Below are 20,370 nucleotides of genomic sequence, written 5' to 3'. Positions count from 1 at the left end.
CAAATGTAGATATGCTAAAGCTTGACTATCATCCACTCCAACACATCTATGAAAATCATTAAAATATCCTTAAGTATTTTCCTTCAAAAGCTTATAATAACATGATGCAAACCATTTATATATATTTGCATATTTTTCTTTAAACACCATCCACCATTCTGTATAATTTAAATAAAATGTCAATGTTGGTAGATGATCTGTCCACAGTTCATTTACTACTGTATTCCAGGCTGACGTTGTAACTCAAGGTGCTGTGAATCTATTGATACCTTTTCCTTTAGTATGTAAAGAAGAAGAACCAAACTTAAAAGATAGGACTTTATGATCTGCAACATTTTTGAGTCATAAGAACAACAATGAAAATATGAAATAAAACAACAGTAATCAATCCTTGTACCCACTGAACCATGAAACTATGTGTATTCTTCCTACTGTTAATGAAGCTAAATTCAAACATTCTAAACAGAGTTTTGCATCTGTACCCTTCCATGAAGGTCTTGTGTTTAAATGACAATTGAAATCACTGAAAAACAATATTGTACAATCTATGAAAAAATATGGTAGCATAATTGGAAATAATTGACATTTATCTATTTCACTGGCAAAGGCATATATAGCAAATATTCTTATAAATGAACCCCTCTTTAATAATAATAAATCCTTTTTTATATATATAACAAGACAATACCTGAATGATTGCCAGTGCCTAAAGTCCATATAGAGCCATCATGCTATAAAGTGTCCCATTGATAACAAATATCATCTGACAGTGAACCGTTATCTAATAAACAAAAAACAAACAGCACTCTAACCATACTTCACCGCACCCCCTACTACTGCCTCACAAATAACTCATTACTATCACAAGCCTCCAAAAATCTATCTTTTTTGTCAATGAATATACAAAGTATTGCCAATAAATGTACCCTCCTTCACACCTGGATTTCTCAATATAACCTAGATATACTTGCCCTATCCGAGACATGGCTAAAACATTATATTACAAACTGCAAAATTTTCTCCCCAGTTATAATATTCTTCTTCTGGCTAGAAGCAATAAAAGGGGTGGAGGAATAGCTATACTCTACTCTGACCATCTCTCTCTCTCTCCCCCATCTCAATAGCTATCCCTGATTTTTGCTCTGCTGAAATACTTATAGCAACCTGTAACCTAAATCAACACAAAACTTTTGCCATTGCAGCAGTCTATATACCCCCAGATAAAACCATTCTCACACTCAAGCAGTTTCTTTCTTAGATTTCTATATCCATTCCCTATGATGCCATCATCTTTTGGGGATATGAATACTGACTGGAACCTTGTTAATACTGCCACCCCTAACTACTCTATAAACCTTTATGGCATTACCCAGTTGATTACCTCGCCCATGCACCGGCAAAAAAATTCCCAGAATGGCTTGGTAATCAACTGGACACTGGTATCCAACCCCCAGTGCTATCATAACCCTTCCACCTTACCTAGCTCCCTTAGTGAACACCTTCCTACTTCAGTTGTAAGGCACTCTCTCAAACTTAACAAGAGCTACCAATACAAAGAGTCTCGTAACCTTAAAAACTACAACCATGTCATCCTATACAAATTACTGTCCACTGTAATCTGGTCATTCTTACACACAGTACCCATTAATGAGGCTGTCCAAAGCTTCAACAATATATTCCTAGAAATCCCTAACATCCTGGCTCCCAGTAAAAAAATGAGGGTAATATGTAATTATGCACAATGGCTAAACCAGGCAACTCAATCACTTATGAACAAGAGAAACAGTACCTGGAAAAAAATAGCAACTCAACTTTCCACATGAACTTATATAAACAGCTTCACAACCAAACAGAAAAGCAGGTCCTACTGGATAATTTTTTTTTTTTATCAAAAATCTCTGAGCAACCCACATTCCAACCCAAAGAAATTCTGGCACTCAATAAACAAATGATTACCTCCAGGGAACTCCTTCTCACCATACCCCTTCTCTAACAAACCTTCTAGCGAAACTGCAACTCTACTTAACAACTTTTTCATCAAAATAATAGAAAAGCTTACTAAACCAGAAACTCTTGATATTAAGACTCCATCTCATCTCTTCTCTTGCTCTCCCTAGCACCTGTAGCAACTTCCTTCATCAGATCACTTCTTAACAAACTAAAACCCTATTACCCATTAGCCACCAAACTTGCTCCGTTATTTCTCAGACACGCAGCCAGATCCGTAGCATAAACTGTATCTATACTTATTAATAAATCCATCCATGAAAATACAGTACCAGACATCTGGAAAAAAATGTTCATAATACCTTTTCACAAGTGAGGAAATTCTAAAGAACCCTCAAATTACAGGCCTGGTTGCAATATTATCCCCCTTATCCAAGATACTAGAAAAATGTATGCATAGATAAATACTAAACTCCCTTTTAAAGGAACACTTAATTACGTCCACACAGCACAGTTTCCGACCCTCGCACAGTACTGCCACTGCTGTCCTAGGTTTCACACACAACATTGCCCAAGCCAGAGAGAATAATAAACTTGTGTCAGCTCTATTCCTTGACATATCCAAAGCATTTGATACGGTTTCCCGTCCCATCCTCCTAAGCAAACTTTACAACCTACAGCTCTCTACTTCTATTACCTCCTGGTTTAACAGCTACCTCTCAAACAGATGTCTGTCCATCAGATGGCAAACATCCTTCTCCCCCTTCCATCTTGTTAAGACCAGGGTTCCCCAGGGCTCTATCCTGGGCCCCTTACCTTTTAATATATTTACAAATAACCTCCATGTTTCCTGCCCCACTCTACCTTAATACAGTAAGCAGATGATTCCATAGTTATTAATACCTCTGACAATATACAAAATCTCCACACTGTCACTCAACAATCTCTGCACCTAGTAGAACAATGGCTAATTGAAAACAACCTGCTTCTCAACCCCAAAAAGACCAAGCTTCTCACTTTTTACTTCCAAAAAATCTCAATCCAGCTAAAGAAAACTTCACCATCTCATCCTTAGGTAATGCAATTATTACCGCCACCTCAAACACCAAATTGCCTGGTATTACTATAGACAAACAATTTAAAGTCAGCATAAATATCTTAAACTGTATAAAAAAAGTCCAATCAAAAACTAGGCCTTCTATACCACAACAACAAATATATACAAATCTAGACCTATACTGGCTCAAACATTTATTCTACCATCCCTCCTGTGTTCTGCTCCCATTCTTACTAACCTCCAAAATAATCTCTTAACCTAACTAGAAACCATCTATAACAAAATAGCTAGATTTGCAGTCAGTAATAACTACAAATTCCATCATTGTATATCCCTGAAAAGCTTAGGATGGTCTGAGCTCCCCCACATGCTTCAAATATCACAACTACAAATTGCACATATTATCCTAAATAGCCTCAAATCCTGCCCTGCCCTTATGCCAAAATTACACCCTACATACCATATTGTTACCTCAGAAGCACACAACAAAGCCTACTTCAGGTGACCAGTCCAAACAAAAATACTGGAAACATGCTTTACAGTCATTCAATTGCAGATTCATGGAACAAACTTCCATTGTCATTTCGCTCCACAACCAAAAGTGGAGAATTCAAAAAGCAACTAAAACGTCATTTCCAATATGCATGGATCTGTACTTGTCAAGAAATAACCTAATGATTTTTTTCTTTCTTCTCTCAATCAACATATCTACCTGGTATCTGCTATCTAAACTGTCTACACATATTACTCTCTCTGCAGTTAGTAGCTATGCTGTTAAATACATCTTTGTTGTACTATGTCATGATGTTACTCTGAATTGTATATTACATATTTTTTTTATTTTAGGCATTGTTATATTCCTTCCATATTACCTTAATGTTAACCAAAATTCTCACAAACATATTGCTACTGCATTCTCAAAATACTGTACTTTTGCCTTGTAAATATTCATGTTGTATACTTCTTTTTCTCTGTTTTATACTAAGTAGAATTGTTAGTTTTTTTCTTATTTTTTTAAATTACTTTCCTGGGGCTTTTCTCCTTGAGTGTCTGCTGAAAAAGGGTTCTCTGAGCCCTGTCAGACTAACCCGGTTAACAAATGTAAAAATAAATATAAAAAAAATAATGTCACTTTTTAGAGAACTTACCCAATCAAATATAAGAAATTGCCTTGAGACTGAAAGCATACTGTTAATATTGAAAAAGGTCAATGACATATCAGCCATCTACAGTCATAGATATTTCCTCTGATGTATCATGGAATTTAACTCTCTTGACGGGATGATTTCTGTCTTTGTGATATGAGTATCTAGTTAGATGATTCATCTTCTCCTAGCTTGTTGTACAAATCCTTATTTATAAAAGGTAACGAGAAACACCTGCCCCTTAATCGAGAAACTGGTGTAGATTACATTGTTTCTGTAGTTTCAACCTGTAATGAGTTAAGAGATGAACTTCCAGGTTACAAAACATTTATAGTCTCTGTAATCAACTTTTCCTTCTTCACCTTTTCTGGAGTTACAGTTATAGGATCCCCAGAATGTACAGCCACACTACTTCCCTTTACAAGGGTAAGAAAAAAACAATTCAGAAGCAGCTTTTGAAATTTTCTTTTGTTACTTCTCTGAAACAAATCTGAAGACAAATCAGAAGAACCCTTTGACAGCACAATTTCCTTACTCCTAGTAGACTTGCTACAAGTAGGTAGAGGATTCAACTGAAGAACCTGTCAAAAATATTCTGATCTGTGTCCATGTTTTCTTCATCAGGTTCTATTGATACAGCATAGGAAAACTTTCCCTGAGATTCTCCTTGACCATTAGAACATGTTTATTCACTCACTAAATGAAATGTTTTTGGGCACTCTGACCAAGAATCAAGAATGAGCACCTGAACAATAGCAGCACCTGGTGGGACATTATTTAATTAAATGGTCAGGAGTTCAACATTTTGCACACTTCCTGGATGGAAAGGAAGACATCATATGAGAAAATGAACCACAAAAGAAGCAAGACTTAGGTTGCCCAGAGTATCGTAAAATCCCTCTTTGTCCTCCTATAAAGCATACTCCAGGAGTATGCTTGATGTCTGTTTATGAAACTGAAAGAGCCACAAAAGCATCCCAACTTGCATCCCAGATATTTTCCACTTCCTTAGCTAAGGATTTGGAGACCTAATACACTTCCATACACTGCCCTGTCAAATATTTACCCACCTGCTGTTCTGTTACATAGCTAGATCGAAATTGTAGAGTAATTTTCTTCTTGATATTTATTCCCAAAGCTGAGATGGAATATGCATTCCAGGGAACCATTTGATGTTTTGTGTGGAAAGCCATACAAAAATTAATAGCAGACACTTGGGATTCAAAGAAAGATGCCTGCACATTTTTTCCCTCTCCATTTGAATCATAGCACAAATGGAGCTAGGGTCTACTCCCAAAGGCTTTAAAATTTCTTGCCACAGTGTTTTCTTAGAAAAGGTTCCTTCTGCTATACATGTAATTCAGACCACTGGCCTGAAGGGCAAAAGTGACTGCACTGAGGTTACAGATTTAAAACCAGATGAGGAACTTAAAGTTGTAGTATATGTGTAAGTGGCAGTTTTATTTGCATTATCCAAAACTGCCTTAGCTATTGTCACTGGATTACTTGCGGACATCTCTGCTGCAGAATTTTCTCTCTCACCAGCTATACCAGATAAAGTATTCAAAATATTCATAGTGGAGCCCCAGTCTGATGAATGCTTATTTTGTAAATCCTGCATTATTGTACAATCTGTTAGTAAAGAAGGCCTGGATTTAGTCTTTGTGTTCCAGTTTGATTGCAATAGTCTATTAGTTCTGTCCCTTGTAGCCTGTTCTTGTTCCATAACCTCCCCCACTGGTAACATTATTCTACTACATGGTGTTACTGCATTTTCATTTGAAAATAAAGCATTTAGCTGTTTCCAGTAATTTTCTCTTTGTCATATGTATTAGTCCATTTGTTTATTTTTTGCATTATGATGTTCCTCACTCATTTTTGTTGTTAACAATGCAAAAGAATCACATAGTGCTGCCGATCCACCTGAAAATAAGTGTTGCTTGTTGTTTTTCTCATAAAGTAGAAAATTCTGCTTCCATCACTACTTGCAAAAAAATTATTCTAAAATCCCAAAGGACTGTTTTTTGCAGGAGGGGCATTCTTAAGTAATCAAAATGCTGTAGTGAAATCAGAGTTTTGGCAGCTTCTAAAATTCTATCCCAAAATGTCATATTGCTCAAAGCCAAATCCAAAGCAGTAAATGCCAATGTATTGCTAACTCAACCATAGCTCCCTTTTCAGGTGAAAATATTTCATTTTCTACAGGAACCAGAACATCTGAAATTTTACTGATAGTCCATTTTAGTTTTAGGCATTTTAGCAGTAAAGAAAACATTTTCTTTTTTATCAGCTGCAGAATCAATAGAAACTAAAGATACAGCCTTTAACTTCTCCTGTCCAGCAAAGTTTCCTGATGTTCAAAGTAGAGAACTGTCAATAGCTGCAACACCAGAAAAAATACATTTTGCTGTTTCTCTCTTAAACCTTCTGCTTGTACAATGCAATTAATTAAAGTTGAAACAAAACCCGGAGGAATTGTTTCTGCAGAAGCTACTGAGTTAATCAACTTGAATGTTTCAGAAAAGTTTAAAGTCTTTGCTGCCGCCAGTATATTATCCCATACTGAAGAATGTGATTTTGTAACTAAATTATTTCCTTTTTCTCCTGCCCCTGAATTCTGATTAATATTGATTCTGTTCCCATCTAAAAAAAACAGAAGTATTTCTTGATTGGGTAAAACGAAGGTAGTTAATCATGACATAAAGGCAGGCCAAGTCATTGCAGACACGTTTTTAGTAGAAACCATTCCAGAAAAAGCATCCATCTGCGGGCAAGGAGCCTGTAGACCACCTCCTCCAATGAATCTCATATCCAGAGAATTAATGGCAGTAACAACAGCTGTAAAACTATTCGAGACATTCTTTAAACCACCAGATTCCACAATCACATCAGAAGAAACATTTGTATAATTCACTAGAATACATTGAATATAGAGTAAAGTCAGAAGTGCCTGGTTTGCAAATCTGGGAGCAGTGCTTGTCAATGCAAAAACTAGCTGCCTTGTGTGTAGATGGATATTGATAAAATTTCAAGGGTGCTTTTAGAGGAAAAATGTCAACTCAATGTCACTAGTATATGATGTAAGGACCCCAACCATTTTATCCATTATTGCCCATTTATCATATCAAAGGAATCAAAGGAGGTGGAATGGGGGTTGCGTCCTTGTAGGAACTGTAATTGGTGTAGCTACATAAAAAGTAGCAATATATTTGTATATCCTAGTGCAGGTAAAACATACGATTTTAAGGTAGTGGCAGATTGAACATCTAAGATTGTAGTGCATGTAGCTCACTGTGAATGCTGTCAACATCACTATGTAGGGATGACAACTCAGATGTTAAGGGATCGAATTAGAGAGCACATAAATAGCTTGAGAGCGAAGGATTCGGTTAGTGCAATATCCAGATATGATTTAACTAATGATGGAGTGCATAAGTTCGTTTATGGTAATTGATAAAGTTAGCCCAGGAGACAGGAAAGGGAATATAAAGAACAGAGTGGAGAGCAGTGAACTAAGATGGATCCTTCAACTGAGAGCAGAGAAGGGTTATGGTCTCAGTGGAAAGGTAACAGTTAAGCCAGCATTAGATGCAAGGGGGGTTAGGAAGTAGAATATAGTCGTAAAGTATTTATGTTATTTATATATATATATATATATATATATATATATATATATATATATATATATATATATATATATATATATATATATATATATATGTATCTTTTATATCAATTGATGAGTGAGAGATTGAATTGGTCTCTCATATATATTGTGAGTATATAAGATGCCATAAGAATACAAGTGCATCGTATTTAGTGATAGAGATAGGAATCAGTGCATTTTGTGATATTTTGTATGCCATCTATAATAGATTTTAGTGACCATTTTCAGTAAAGTTGAATGTTTATGCATTGACCTATAGATATATAATTAGTTGCTTGATATATATAATGTTGTCGCATGAATTAATTTATATCTACAGGTTAGATGTTAATGTAATTTATTTTGTTTGATGTTTTATTTTTGAGTGGTATTTTTATCATATTAATATTTTATGTTATTATTTTTAATAGAGCCCCTTTATAGCTAGTTTTTGTGACATATGCATGATGTTTGAACATGCACATAATATAATATGCAATGAGGATGCGAAATATAAAGTGAAAGTTATAAATAACTTGATTTGAATACATAACATAAAAAAGCAATCATTAATGAATATAGAATTAGTAGGTGTGACAGTAACTAATGTTATTTGTTTTTATTGTATTTACAGTATATATGTTAGTAATGTAGTTTTATTTTCTACAATGCTTCTGACAGAGCTAGTTTTTGAGTGATATATATATATATGTTTAAGCATGCGCATGAATATTATGGGACGAGGATGTGAAATATTGAACGCTACTTGCTTTGACTGCTTAATGGGGGAAATAATATTAATTGTGAGTATATATGGTTTTAATATGTGTCTGTGGAAAATTTTATGTGAGGATGATGTTTGTTAAGGACATTCCAGTGATGATGATCTGTTAATTCTTGTGTTCTATGCAAGACATTTGAGTATGCGCATAAAAAACATGTCGCGAGAATGTGTAATATGAAGTAAATGTTGAAAACAATTTGCTTTGACCACTAAATGGGGAAACAGCAAAAGTGAATCTATATATATATTTTTACTATGCAACTTGTGGAAGATTCATGTGAATATGTTGCTGGTGAATGACATTTTAATGATGATGATTTTTTATTGCAAAGTTTTGGTGAATTTTCCCTTTAAGCTAGTTTTAGTATCGTAGATACAAAATCTGAGGCATGTGCACTACATATCAAGATACAAGGAGTAGAAATGTAGAATGAAAAGGTGAAATTAAATTGTATAATGGGGAAGCAGTAATTGTGAGTATACTTAATGCCACTGATTTAATGTGATTATATATGGTCTGATGAAGCCACTGGGATGGTGGTGAAAGTGCTTACCTTGTTGTGATAAATAAATTTCATGTTTTACAGCTGTACATTATATGACAGTTTTTCTGTTTTTGTTAAAATCTTAATTGTTCCTTTATGAACTTTTATGTATGTCTAATTATATGTAAAGCTACTTAGTACAACACTGTTTCTGTCTTAATCCTCTGCATATTATGTATCAATTGTCCATATGATGTTATTCATATGTTAATTTACTCGGGTAGTAAGATCTGATCAGTTTTTGCAAAATTAGAAAGAACTAATCAGAGCATAGACTGCTATCCATGAAACACTTGAATATATTCAGTGCTTGATTGCAGTGTGAATTAGCCATTGCACTGGCAAAGTTTGATCTGTGAGCAGGCAGGCATATGTAGCCTGCAATCTGAAATTCAGTACGTATGTCCACACTAAGAAATAAAAGGTGCTAGCAACAAAACACACTATGCAATTCATCACCATAGTGAATCTGACATGATATGTGCATTGGGATTGTGGCAGAGTGGATTGGTGGGATGTACAGCAAGTTGTCACTATGTACACTGTAAGTGCAAGTCTCACAGGTATTTAAAGAATGATCAGTAGAAATCTGCCTGGCTGACATTGCGGCCCATTTACCCCGCAGTATAATAACACTGTACATACATGCATAACCCACTCTATAGCAGGTTGTGTGCTATACACTTCACATTAGTAGTGCTATGAGAAACCAGGAGTAAAGAGAGCAACAGGGGATACACAGCACAGCATAGCTTCTAGTGAACCCTTCACATCACTTCAGTTCACACTGTGGCCTACAGAAAAGAAACTTTTTGATTCTTCTCTGTGTAGTTTGTGGAGGTAACATCAGGTACCATCCCCTCCATGTTGTGTTCCTTTCCTCTTCCAGGCATTGCATGTCATTTTGAATGAGTCTGTTGTCTTACTTTCCTTCAGTTCCACTCTGCTATCCAAACAACCATTCCATACATCTGCTACCTTTTCCATAATGTAATAATTATGTATTCTAAATTTAAAACTAGTCCTTTCTGCTTGCTGTTCTTCACCCTGCTTTTCTATCCAATTCCCTGAGGTTTATTCTCTTACAGTCTTAATCTTCTGGCTTTTCCTGGTTAGGGGTCGCCACAGCAGATCATCTGTCCACTCATGATTGGCAGTGGAGTTTTATGGTGTCAAGTTACCAGCCCGGTGCACAACCTTCCACAGAAGGCACACACATGCACACACTCACACCTAGGGCCAATTTACAGTGTCCAATCCACCTACTGCATGTCTTTGGGATGTGGGAGAAAACCAGAGCACCCATAGGAAACTCATGTGACCACAAGGAGGACATGCAGACTCCACACAGAAGGCACCTCAGCTGAGAATCGAACCAGAAAACCTATTGCTGTGAGGTGGGAACACTAACCGCTGCACCACTATGGCTACCCGTCTCTTACAGTCTTAATATCTCTATAGCATTCATTCTGTTTTCTGTTTTGTATGGTCCTGGCACCAGTATTCTTTCTGCATAACTTCTTCCATCCTTGAAATGTTATCATGCTTTTTGTTTTCCTGTGAAAAGTCCACAATGTTGCTTCCAAAATTATAAACAATACTACAAATATTTTCCAGTCATTCTTCTATAGATTAGTGAGATAACCTCTTTTTCTCCAGAGTGCAGTTTTCTGGAAATTAATGCTAACATTCAGTTGACATTAACAGAACATTTTCATACTGTTCATGGGAAAGTATTGCTGCATTTAATACTAAAGTCATACTCTTGTGAGGTCTCCACCTAAATCTGTACTTGCCCCATGGAATTCTTTACCCAAACAACAGCGCCTTTAAATTTCAGTGCACTGCACTTCCTTTGACATTTTCTGTCTAGTCTCTCAACCTTTTCAGAAGACACATTCTTAAATCATAACCACACTGTTCTCTCATCTCCAAAGAGACATTTTTTCTTAGTGTCCACTGTTATGTCCATGCAAACATACTGAAAACTCAGATCCCATCCATAGCATACTCTTACTCTCTGAGTTCAACTCTCCCATCACAAGGTGTCTGTAATCCCCAAACCATAGGCCAATGCCCAGGAGCATTTTATGCCATACTATCAAACTCCTTGCTGCATTTGAAACATTTTCCATTAGACTCACTGTATTTATTTAGTTCCATGATAATCCAGTCATAAAAAATGATTCAGGAATCTCTTCCTCATCAGTATCCTCAAGAGTTTTCCCCTCAAGTGTAGCACTCGCCTCTAGTTCATTTGTTTTTTTCATGATATTCCCTACCACTTGACTGCCCTGTAATTTCTTCAGTCAGTCCTGTTGTTTTGTATGATATTTCCCTGGCAATGAATGATCTCCTGAATCCCTCAGACATAAAATCCATTTATATTATATCGAGCTCCATGGTAAAGTGAGATAAAATCCTTACTGTGCTGCAGGGGAAACATGTTCCAATAACATTTTTGGTGTTGGTAGGAGCTAGTGAGGGTAGATGGGAGTCATTGACCATTGCTAACTTGCCTATCCCAGGAAGTATAAGATGGCTCGAATTCACCACAAGGGTAACATATACAGTGAGCACTACTTGTTAACTACCTGAATTGAGCCTTCTGATTGCATGAGGTCAGGATGCTTACCACCACTAAAGCCAAGGTTATCCAGTATGAGAAAGCATTCTTCCTATTGAGGGGCAGCAGTAGAAGGCTTGGGGAACTGCAAAGAAGGATGAGGAGGTCCCATTGAGGAGACTGTAAACATACTAGACCCAGCAAGATAACTAGCTCCCCAGCTGGTGTTTCTCATCAAGGACTGGAGAAGCTGATTAAGATTTCTCGATGGTTGGGTTGTATGGGACGTACCCAGTCTGGAAATTCTCTTCTCTCATGTCCTCAGAATGAATGAATGTCGGTAGAGAAGTCATGGGCAAGGTCATGGGAAGGTGCAAAAAATATATACATAAAATAAGCTAAGACTGTGGCCAGCTATGTCACATGTTTCATTTTTATCCCTTCTAGTCCCTTTGCTTTATTTTTACTTGTCTATTTTCTTTTGCAATGTCTAATCGTCACTATTCCTACCAGTATAATTACTACTGAGGAACAGGCTTGACATCTGTCTTCCTCAGTGAAGACAGAAGCAAATACATCAATGAAATCCTCTGGGTGCACTTTGTTTCCTGTTATAATACTCTCAAGCTTTCCTATCTTCATTATTTTGACATCTTTTTATTTCTTTTCTGTTATGTTCCGGACCATGTGCTTTTTCTGTTGCAACTCTGCAATGTTTTATCTTGATTAGTTTTGACATCACTATTTCCTTTGTCTTACAAACCTGAAAACCTTCAGATGGGCTTTTTTCTCTATTATAACTCTGCCTTTCCTTCTTGAATCAATTAGTTCTGACATTTCTTTTCTTTCTTTTCTTTCAGGTACCTGAAAACCTTGGTGTCTGCTATTTAATCTGTTCCTCAAATTTTCACTGCGTTGCTTTCATGGCTTTCATTGTTCCTATATTTCCATGTTTTCTGATGTCTTCATATTTCTCAGTCACTTATTATTTATTTAGTTAGTTAATTCCCTAATGTCGGGATTTTTTACAGCAGAGATCCAGGGAGAAAAGCACCAAAGTTAAATTATAATGATCAGTATTAGAATGCAAATGCACTCTAAAATGCACCACAAAGCTCTCTAATCTCAAGAGAAAAATACTCTTAGAGTGTTTATTTATTTATATTTAGTTATTTAGTTATTTTTTACATGGTGGATGAGTTTCTTTCATTAGTGCCCCTTTTCAGCGATGACCCAGACTAGAAGTGGTAAGGTTAAACACAATCAGTATGCCATCTAAGAGAAGCTGGACAGCCATCCATGATTTTGTGAAATTATTCAAAAGTAGAGGATCATGGAAAAACTCGCACAGATGCTGGGACAATATACAAATTTCATGAATGCAAAAAATCAGAAGAAAGCCCAAACACTGGAGCTATGAACTCGAGATGTTAAGGGTTGAGTCCCTGTGCTCCCATTGTAGCATTGTACATAACACAGTCCAATTCAATTGGCACATATAAATTAGGAGCACAACGGTATAGACTTAACTTTATTACATGTAAGTTACTATTAAGACATAATAAAACCACAATAAAACAAGATAAACAGAATGCTATGTTGTTGTTTGTCTTTTGGCTTTTCCCGGTTAGGGGTTGCCACAGCGGAACTCCGGTCCGCTAATGATTGGCAGTAGATTTTCACAAATGCCAAGGTGCCAGCTTGACGTCCAAACTTCAATGAAGGCATGCCTATTTACGCATGTCTTTCGAACACCACCCAACAGCAGGCAGGACATGCAGACTCCATGCAGAAGGCACTCCCTGCACTCCAGCCGAGAATCGAATGGGAGAACCTCTTGCTGTGAGGCAACAATGCTACCGCTGCACCACCACAGCATGTAATGCAAAGAAAATCAGGCAGTACCATGTGACTGCCAGACAAACTCTGAAAGAAATAAGGAAAATGGAAAGCTTTGCTGAATCAAGTCATAGAAAAATCTGAAGAAAAATATGGGGGATGTCCATTCCAAGTAGTGAAGACTACGACCAGGAATGCAGTTACCAAAATCATTTTAAGTAGGTTGTGTGGAAATCAGACACCAAGCAGGCATATACTACACATACTGAACTGATGGTATAACGATTGTTATAATAATATAATAGACTGAGCAAGCATACTTCTCAACTGTACTTTCCGAGAATATCCAGGTTTTTGCTAAATATTTTTCATCTGTTTCTCATAAAACTGTGGTTTTCTGGCAAAATCATTGAGAACCGAATTCAGAAAATAATATCAGTCATTTGAGTGTCATACTTCATATCCTTCAGAAAAATCCACGCTAATGCAAACCTGTTATTCTGATAACATTCGACAGTTGTAAGAACAATATTTGGAAAGTATTCATATTTTTTGGTCTTTTTTCCCCCCCTCATTATTTGTGAATTTGTCCTGATTTCTTGCTGTAAGAGGTTGAGAGGTATGTTGTCAAGCCTTATATGAAACATATACAGATACTGAGATTATTCAGGTGATTGCAGAGGTGTGTGAGAGAGAGAGAGAGAGGAAATGACTGGCTCAAGAAACATATCTTGTAGCAATCGTGATACTCTATTATAGCAAAATTCAAGTGAGGCAAGTTGGGAGGACTGAAGGTTTGTTGGGAAGACATTATGCTTAAGTAAGGTGAGAAATATGATTGAATTTGTTAGTATACAATTTTACATGGTCACTCAGGAATTATTTACTTCTGTGAATCATGTCCGGCATTTGAGTGAGGTTTGAGGAAAGTACTTTAACATCAATGTCAAATGTAAGGTGTTGATCAGGAAAGATGTCTAAAAGGTTCAAGTAATGGGATAACTAATCGGCTTCTGAATCAGTATTATCTATTACCAATTTTAGTCAAATAAAGCAAGTGGATACTGCTTCCAAGATTAAGAAAAGATCAGCATCGTCCCTCCTTTGATTTGATTTGTTGCATGCCTTTCTCTTTCCGTTATCACTGTCCTGCTTTTCCCTTCTATCTTAGTAGCTGCCTCATTTTCTAGGCTTTACTTCTTCTCCTGTACTTTTTCTTTATTATAATCGATATACAACATTTCACTTTTTATAAACTTCATCTGCGTCAACCCCCCCATTATCTCGTCTCTAATGTTACCTAACTTAGTCTTCCTTTTTACAGTCCAATATCCCTCTTAAAGGTTAGTTATAGTGTGTAGCGCTATGGTAAGGCAGGATAATGCATTGACTATGCTTCAGGTGACAAGGGACTGATTAGCTGCTTGGGTGCCTGAGGAGCTAATGGGGACCTGTAGGAAGAATGTTAATCTGTGAGGAAAAAGAACGTAAGAACACGTTAAGTAAGTAAGCAATCAAAGTAGCCAAGAAGGAAAACCTGTAGCTGGAACTCTAATTTATGAGGTAAAAGGTAGATCAAGTAATTAAGTAGTATGGAAGCAAAACACCACAGAAAGGTCAGTCTGTGAAGGTTATAAACTTGGGATCAACTGACAAATATTACAACTGAATATTTTGGTCTCTATATAGCCTAAGAGGGTGCAGTCCTGCATTTCTATTTTACATTGTCCAACAAAAACAATGTTTACTAGGTTTTCCTCAAATAGTGTATTTTAGTTTTCTCCTTTAATGGCTTTACAACTTCTTTAAGAATGTCAGAGAAATGTTAGATATTACAACCTACTCTCTTTTTGGAAATCTTATATGCGTCAGTACAGTCATTCTATTCTGGTAGCATTTATTTTTAATCAAGTTAGAAACTTCAGCTGAAGAAATGCTGCCTAAAGTATTTTGTTCATCTTGTTTATCTGGCTTTTATATGATATCGCTCATTTTATTTTCAGTTACTTGGTGAAAATAAATTAGATGAATACTATATCTAATATCTCTCTAGTTCTGCTACGCAGTAATGAAAATCCAAAAATATAGTGCATTGCAACATGAATGCAGTAAATGCAGAGAATACAATACCTGATTTGTACTGTGATATAATCACACACTTGAGTGGCTCTGCTTCCTGCAGCCATGTATGTTTAGCTAATACAGAAGAACTTTCCTCTACTTTTCAAGACGTGTTTCTGTCCCATGCTTGCACAATGTTTAGAAATACCTCCTTTCTGACAGCAAATTGCAGATTAACAGATACTCTTCTCCTGAATGCACACATATCTTTGTAATATTTTCATCTAACTGAATATTTGTGGCCTTCTACTTTGATATACGCAGTATGACTTAAGCTGAATGCAGTGTTATCTTTATTGACCTTAAATTCCATTTTGTTGACTTTAGCGAATAGAACTTCATGCAGAGTTTAAGCAAAGTAACAAACTGACAGTATATTTCCTAAAGGTTACTTCTTATAACTAGTTTATGCCACCCTTTTAGGTTCATAAGTTCATAGGAGATTACTAGGCTAATGACTTTAGAGCCCTTACAAGCCTAGCCAATATAACCTGATTTTACCCAATATATTGACCCTAAGGCCAAGAGGATGGCAAGTATGTGTGCCCATACATTGAATCTCTTACAGATGGCCCTTGTCCATAATGGACATAGGCACCACCCCAAGTGTGAATTTGCTATTCCCATCCATTGATCCAAACTGCATTTGAAGAGGGCCAGAGAAGGCTCTGCTTAATGTGAATAGGAAGCATGTTTTCTTTGAGTCACTGAGCAAGTTTAGATCCTTAGATCGGGTGACCCTCATGCTGTTTGACTTTCGGATATATAGCAGTTCCATCAGGGCTAGATTTGTGAGTGTCTTGTAGGTCAGGCACAGATCATCCATTAATAGTCAGTAGAAGGCAGAGTAAAGGGATAGGGCTTTTAGTCTAGCCACATAGGACATGTTGTTTACACCCTGTATTTGCCTTGTGAGGAGCCTCTGAGGACATTCCAGATGCTGCAAGTGCCTAGTCAAGTGCATGCCAAATGGCACATTGTGCTTGATTTTTGGTCTAATGAGGGCCGAATACAGTTGGACTATAATTTCCTTGGATTTGAAGGACATACCTTTACTTATAAGGTGTGCCACATAGAAAGACCTCCACACCACTGTGGAAACATGGCAGTCAAAGGACAGGCTACTATCTATCTGTGTACCTAGATCTGTCACCTCTGAGTCTACTTTTAGGAGTGTGCTATTGATGTTGCAATTCACAGGGATATTTGACTTCCCAAAGGGTATAATAATGCATTTTTCCACAGATAAGACTGATACAGATAAGAATTTTTATACTGAATGAAACCCTTTTAGCCTAGCAGTGTATTTTATTGCAGCATTTTATTCCTTTATTAATTCTTGGCATGTTGCAGCAATAATTCACTGACATTTATATCTCAAGCATTTCCCCACATCTACTTAGGGAAGATCATGTAATTTGGTATCCAATTTCTTAAAATCCCAATACTATAACAGAAAGGATAGATGTGCTTATCATGGTAGAAGAAGAGGGAGGGCCTTGCTCACATAGCACAGAATGTTTTGCCATTAGTTTAACACTTCTACTAGGATTAAAATGGTAAGTGCAGTATATAAATTATTGCGAACAGTTTCACAAGTGTGCAATACAGAGGTTATGGAGCACCGCTACCAAGAGAAATGGGAAAAGAGGTAATTAAATTACATGTTCAAAAAATTTTCATAATGGCAAACATGGTAAAAAATACAATGGGGCACTGTATGAAGAAAGGAGCCACTTTTGAGATTTTAAGTATTTTTCCTCTGTTTATTTGCTAAGTTTTTCTAGCTGCTGCCTTTTTTGAGCATTTTCTGGCTTGTTAAACTTGATTTCTGCATTAGTAACTGTATTAGCACAACCTATAGAGCTGCTTACTTAATTTCCTGTTGTTTAACTTATTTTTAAAATATTTTTTTTCAAAAAAAAATTTATTTGTCTGTGGCCTGGCCTAGCACTCTTGTGTGTGATTTACTGCACTGTTATAACTTGTTTGTGTTGATTTGTAAAACCTCTGCTATTAAAAAAAAAAAAAAAAAAAAATCTTGCTTTTTTGCTTTTTTTCTGAGATTTGAAATTTTAAAAGGTCAGTTTACAGGCTTGCTGTTCTTGAACTGTTTGAAGTTTCTTGTGAGGCCATTTTTGCTTAGGCTCCTGTTGATCTCTCCTGTTGATCAGTGCAGTGAAAACATTGAGCAGCCTGTGCCATCCTGTGTGGAAACTTGGCTCTTTTGTGGCCATTTTGGTCACTTCCAAAACTCAACTCCTTCCTCTTCTAATCTATCTTCCCTCTTTCTTTTTGTGCATTTTTGAGCATTGTTCATAGCGGCAGCTTGGCCTAGCTCACGGTAGCGCTGCTATTAAAAGTCTTTAAACTATTCTTTCCCTTTTACTCTTGTTTACACTCTATCCTCATTCAATTCTTTCTCTCATCTCTCAATTTAAACTCCAACCAAATTTCAATTAAAGTGTAGTTAACTTTTAAAGTATATAAAAGTTGCCACTACTATTACACTCTCTATATATTACTTACTTCTTCCATCACGAATTTCCAATCCCTATCTATATTTATTCTCTTCAGTTTCAGTTAAAGGTTCAAGTCCTTCCCCCTCCAGCTGGTTTGGGAAATTGAAAAGCAATGTTTCAAAAATCAGAATGACATCATGTTACCAACAACTCCCTCAAACGAAAAAAAATGATATCCTCCAAATGGGTTCTTCAAAGCAAAGTGAGACTTTGTTTTAGCTCTCTCTGAGGTCTAGCCTCAAGATCAAAAAAACTGGTCCGGGCCAGTAGGAGAACAACACAATTCACACACACATCACCATCAGCTTTAATACCAAATACACATAAATAAACAAATACATAAATGTGCAAAAAACAATACCGGAGGCTCTAAATAAAAAAAGCAGACATCAAAAAAGACCCAGCCAAAAAGAAAATCCAGCCAACATGCCACCCCATAACAAAAGCACCTACAAACACAACACTCCGGTGCTACACAGCCAGCCAGAAAGGCTGAAGACAACACATGATATCGCCCCACTGACTCACTCATCAAAGAGGTTCATTCGCAGACCCACTGATCTGAAAGGGTGCAGGCTCCACAGAAGCCACATAACGCCAGCACTGCACCTCACACAGCATATACATATGACTCAGCCGCCCAAAAATACAGACATGAAAAGAGAATATGAGGATACATCATACATATGAAATGAGACAGACTGAAGCCTCTCTGATCATGTGGCCCAGGCTAGTATGACCCTGACCTTGATCCTTCCTTTGCCTCTTTAGCCCATGACTGAGCAGTACTCCAACTTGAGCAGCATCTTTTTCACCCTTTTTTTAATGTCATTTTAAAGTCACACCATAAAATCGATTTTGCTCGTCAGCCTGGGACCGATGTCGTCAAGCAATGGATTGCATCTGTCAGCAGCTCTTTGCCTACTCGTAAGCCTATCAGCAAAGGCTCAAGATGGCTTGCGGCTGCCTTTTTTAGCCTTTTGTTATATTGCAAAAGGCTCTTCCCCTAACCATAGAGTCTTATTGGGCAAAGCCAGAAAGCCAAACCCGAAGAAACTAAGAACCTGCTGACTCAAGACCAATACCTTTAAGCTCTCCTCAGAGCTCAGAAACCTGGCTCCTCAGTACATAGAGTGATCCTTGGTCTGGCACACCCAGAGAGCATCCTGTCACCTCCAGAAACCACCCCTAGACCAGACGATGGCCCCAAAACCCCCATAACCCGAAAAAAATAACACGGAAAGGTCTCCGGATTCTCCATACATATCCAGGACTTCCTTGTTAGTTTGTACCCAAATACGAAACTCCCACCTACCATGCAACAGTGCAAGACCGCTTTTTTTCTTTTATACATCCTGCAACGTAAATACTAGTCCCCACGGCTCCCTCAGAATCCCACCTGAGTAAATAACATTGGAGAACATGAAGATCTCTCCTGAAACATTCATTATCAAGCCACTTCAACTATATCAAGCATTGGCTGGATAGCTACTCAAAGCCCCACTGTGAAAACTCAAAAGGTTCTCAACAACTAACATTAACTCAATGGGGAGGGAACAAACACTCCCAAATCTTATTCACCAACTAGAACCTATCGACCATATACATTTCACTGAAGGCAGGTGTCCAGTCTGTGGACCCCTTGCCATAAATAAACACACATGGACAGGATCACTCAATATTCATTGATAGGTACAAGCAAAGTGACAAGCAAGGATTCCTCAATTTGTGCAGATTACAGAAATGGAAAAGATGGAAAAGATGATCTTTTAACTATCCACAGTTCTTTGCCTGGAGCCCAAAAAAGCAGGAGTGATAAAGTATTTCTGAGAAATGACAACTAAAAGGATTTCTAATTATGGATCTTTGGGATGTTAATGAGGTCATAACCTAAAATGAAAAGAAAAAGATGTGTACTCATTCTTTCTCCATAATTCTTAGCATGGAAATTGATGACACAAGGCTGATAAAGCACATCTGAAAATTGTCAGCTGTGGTAGTAAATGATCGGGAAGGATTTTTATTTATGGATGATTGGGATATTAATGATGTCATAACCTAAACATATGAAAAAATGTCAAGTGGTAAAGCCACCGTAAATTCTGAGAAAAATTAACAAGTTCGTTCAGATGTTAAATTCACCCAGAAATATTGGGATCCATAGAATAATGGCTAAGAATGATTAGGGTCCTAGTAGC

The sequence above is a fragment of the Protopterus annectens genome, chromosome 7.part0 (genome assembly GCF_019279795.1).
Source record: "Protopterus annectens isolate FY-2018-M chromosome 7.part0, PAN1.0, whole genome shotgun sequence".
NCBI lineage: Eukaryota > Metazoa > Chordata > Ceratodontiformes > Protopteridae > Protopterus > Protopterus annectens.
This window is presented reverse-complemented; position numbering follows the sequence as displayed.